Below are 4,236 nucleotides of genomic sequence, written 5' to 3'. Positions count from 1 at the left end.
ATCCAAAAAACAAACAAACAAACAAACAAAAACAAAAAGAAAGAAAGAAAAGAAACAGCTTAATGGTAGAGCTCAAGGCCTAGGGTGGGTATACAGACAGACAGACAGACAGACACGCGTGCGTGCGCGCACACACACACACACACAGGCACACAAGCACAGGAGTCTAAGAAAAGTTGGTGGTTGACTTGATAGAGAATATGAGGCTTTTTTTTTTTAATGTGTTTTCTGTTAGCAACTTGTGATGTGATGTTAAATGACCACATAAGGCAAATTCTGTGTTCTGGGATAGTTTGAAAGCGGTAAATTACAGAGCAAAGTTGTTTGTGGTCTTCCATTTTGAATGCAGAGATTTGTTTCAATAGAAAAGGCTGTCACTTCTGGCTCTAATAAAAATACTCATCAGAAATCACCTCTATACACCAGTTTTTCTTGTTCTTGTTCCTCTTGTTCGGCCTCCTACACTGAGATCCACCTGCCTTAGCTGGAAATACAGCAGTGTGCACCACCTTTTACATTCAGATCTGACGGACAAGGGTGGGCCAGCACACCTAGCAAGACACAAGGGCTTTCTGATGATGAGTAAAAAGAAGAGTCGCCATCTACTGGCTAAAGTGAGAACTGCTTATTCTCCTGTGAGATGCAGGAACAAGGGGGTAGCTTAGTGACTGATCTAAGGTGGTCGTGGAATATCAGAAGGATAAATTTCATCATTCTTGCTAGCAGTTTTGCTGTCTTCTCTGGAGGAATGATCTTGGCGGTAATTGCTCTCATGTTGGTCTTATGGCCTACTCTGGTAAGCCAGGAAAAGGAGGACACACCAGTGATGAAATATAGCTCTATCTGCTATGCCTAAATTTTGTCTTATAAGTACAAGGTTGGCAGAGCCCCAAGGAGAGCCTCCCTCCAATAAGTCTCCATTAAGATACCAAGTGGCTGGCTGGGCCTGGCGTCGCATGCCTTTAGTCCCAGCACTCAGGAGGCAGAGACAGGTAAATCCCTCTGTGAGTTCAAGGCCAGCCTGGTCTACAGAGTGATCCCGGAACAGCCAGGGCTACACAGAGAAACCCTGTCTCAAAAAAAAAAAACAAAAAACAAAAAACAAAAACAAGAACACCTAGTGCTCCAGTGGTAGAGGGAGTCAAAAGAGGATCAGACTAGAATCTGCCCTCTGGGAAATTAGGGGAGCAGACAAGATGTCAATCGAGTCATGAAAGGAGGCAAGATGGAGGCTGGGTATGCAGAGTGAACAGAGGAGGGTGGCTTAGGATCAAACATGGGTCTGGCTTTGGGTGGAGATGGCTTATGTGAACTATGAGCAGTGCTTGCTGTGCAGGCTTCGGTAGTCTTTGAGGCAACACTCTTCTGGTAGTGGCATGGATTTGATAGGACTTCTTTCCCAGAAGCTGTACTTACTCCCTTGGCCTCTAGTTATTGATAAAATAATGGACGCCCCAAGGACACTGGTGGGCTCTGAAAGAGTTCTTTTTTTTTTTTTTTTTTTTTGGTTTTTCGAGACAGGGTTTCTCTATGTAGCCTTGGCTGTCTGAGACTCACTTTGTAGATCAGGCTGGCCTCGAACTCACAGCAATCCGCCTGCCTCTGCCTCCCAAATGCTGGGATTAAAGGCATGTGCCACCACGCCCGGCGATAAGAGTTCTTTCTTGCACTAAAAAGGAAAACTTGGACTGAGGAGATGGCTCATGGGCAAAATGCTTGCTGTGCATGCAGAAAGATTTAGATGGACAGCAGCCATGTAAGTAGCCGGGTGTGGCGGTGACTGCCTATAAACTAGTGAAAGGTGGAAAGGAAACCATTGGAGAACTGGGGTAGGGTAGGGTGAGAGGATATGGTTGTTGGCTGGATGGTCTAGCCAGTAGGTGAGCTCTAAATGACCTGTTTAAAAAATAAGGAGAAGTGCTGGGCATGGTGGTATATGCACTTAATCCCAGCACTCAGGAGGCAGAGGCAGGCGGATCGCTGTGAGTTCGAGGCCAGCCTGGTCTACAAAGTGAGTCCAGGACAGCCAAGGCTATACAGAGAAACCCTGTCTCGAAAAACCAATAACAACAACAACAACAACAATTAATTTTATGTACACTGGTATTTTGCCTGCATGTTATGTCTGTGTGAAGGTGTCAGATCTTGGAGTTTCAGACAGTTGTGAGTTGTCATGTGGGTCCCGGAATTGAACCAAGGTCTTCTGGAAGAGCAGTCAGTGATCATAACCACTGAGCCATCTCTCCAGCCCCTGTGCTGGGGATGGAGCCCAGTGTCTCCTTTATGGTAAGCAAGCATTTTATCATCTGAGTTACATCCTTCTGCCCTGACAATTGTAAATTTTATAAGGTTAATGGCTGGGCAGATAGCTCAGTAGTAGAGTTTTTTGCCTAAAATAATTAATAACACAATAAATAAATAAAAAACCTCCTTAATGAAAGGAGTGTGTTAACTTGGACAAATGCTAAATTCCCTTGGTAGCCTTGATCTCTCCCAGGCTGAGGGAAGATCCAGCCTTGAGCTGCAGGAGGTTGATTGTACAGTGTTTGTTTCTCTGGTTGGTGAAGAAGATGATAGCTGTTAAGGTTTGGTCCTGTCAAGAGTTCTATACAGCAAGGTAGAACCTGCAGTTATGAAGGCTTAACAGGATCAAGGTGACCTTGATGCTAAGCTACTCCACAGGTCACACTTGCAGCAGCATGGCTTTAATGAGGACTGTGGAAAGGTGTTCTTCTCTGTGGGCTCTAGGCTCGAACCTTCCGCAGTTCTCTTTCATTTCTCTGGTAAGGCAAGGGAGAACCCACACTGGAAATGGGGAGAGAATGCTGTCAAACCAACAGAGACATTCATTTTCCTCCTTTTCACTCTCTTGGTTTGTTTGGGGTTTTTTTTTTGTTTTTGTTTTTGTTTTTTTGGTTTTTCGAGACAGGGTTTCTATGAGTCGCCTTGGCTGTACTGGACTCGCTTTGTAGACCAGGCTGGCCTCGAACTCACAGTGATCTGCCTGCCTCTGCCTCCCGAGTGCTGGGATTAAAGGCTTATGCCACCACCACCCGGCTACTATTATTATTTTTAATGAGACAGAGTCTTGTTATATGGCCCTGAGTAACCTAGTAACAAGATTTAAGTTTTTGGCTGATTCTAATACACAGCAAGATTGAGTAGGACTTCTCTAAAAACCTAGGACCGAGTGAGAAGACCAAACGTCCTGTTTTAAAAGAGCTTTTCCAGAGCTAGGCTTCCCCCAATCCTGTCTGGTGACTGCGGAGAAGGTCTAAGTAGCAGATACAGTGTGTGTGTGTGTGTGTGTGTGTGTGTGTGTGTGTGTGTGTGTGTGTGTGTGTAAGTGAAGGCGTAAGCATCATGCACGTGGAACATATGAAGGTGAGAAGACAAGCTTTGGGAGTGAGTGGGATTTTCTCTTTCCACAATGAGCTCTGAGGATCAGATCAAACTTGCGTCATCAGGCTTGGATGATGAGTGCTTTTACCCATGGAACCATCTTGCTGGCTTTCAACTGCTGAGCTGTTTGTGCCCAAGATGGGAGTCCATGCAAGCGTTCTAAAAAAGGAGTGAGAAACACAGACCCAATGTCCAATATTCTGGCTGCTTGGGAAGAACAGGCCATAGGAGACCAAAGCTGGCAAGCAGGGAGATTATAGGGGGGTTGGGATTTGGGGGGGGCCTATGGGCTAGATACAGTGGTAGGAACAACACACAAAGCTGGCACAGAGAACTGTCAGAAGCTGAGTGGACTCAAAGCACAGCCACGAGGATCCCAGATGTGGGATGTGAGGGCAAGGATTCAAGGATGACTGCGCAGGTTTTCCTCAACAGCTAAGTGCTCACAATATTTGCAATAAGGAGAGCAGAAGATGATAAAGCAGTGGAAAAATTTTGATGTGTTGCCACAGTGACAGGAAATGAGGTCGAGGAGTAAGTATCAACTTGTTCACATTGGAACAATGCTAGTGTTGCTAGTAGAATGACAGCCAATAGGATGCCACTCACGTGCATCTTTAAGTCATGCCAATTGTATGGTTCAGGGCCCCATGCAAACATGGTAAAGTGCCAAGGCAAGCATAAAAAGACAGTCACTGTAGTCAAGATTGAGTCCCAGCCGGGAGCTTGGCACTCTAAAATCCCATTTCTGGGAGCTGGAGAGATGGCTCGTGGGTAAGGGTGCCTGCTGTGCAAGCATGAGGACCTGAGTTCAGATCTTTAGTCCCACATAAA

The sequence above is a fragment of the Acomys russatus genome, chromosome 3, assembly GCF_903995435.1.
Source record: "Acomys russatus chromosome 3, mAcoRus1.1, whole genome shotgun sequence".
NCBI lineage: Eukaryota > Metazoa > Chordata > Mammalia > Rodentia > Muridae > Acomys > Acomys russatus.
The sequence above is the reverse complement of the archived record's forward strand: the minus strand, read 5'-3'. Positions refer to the sequence as shown.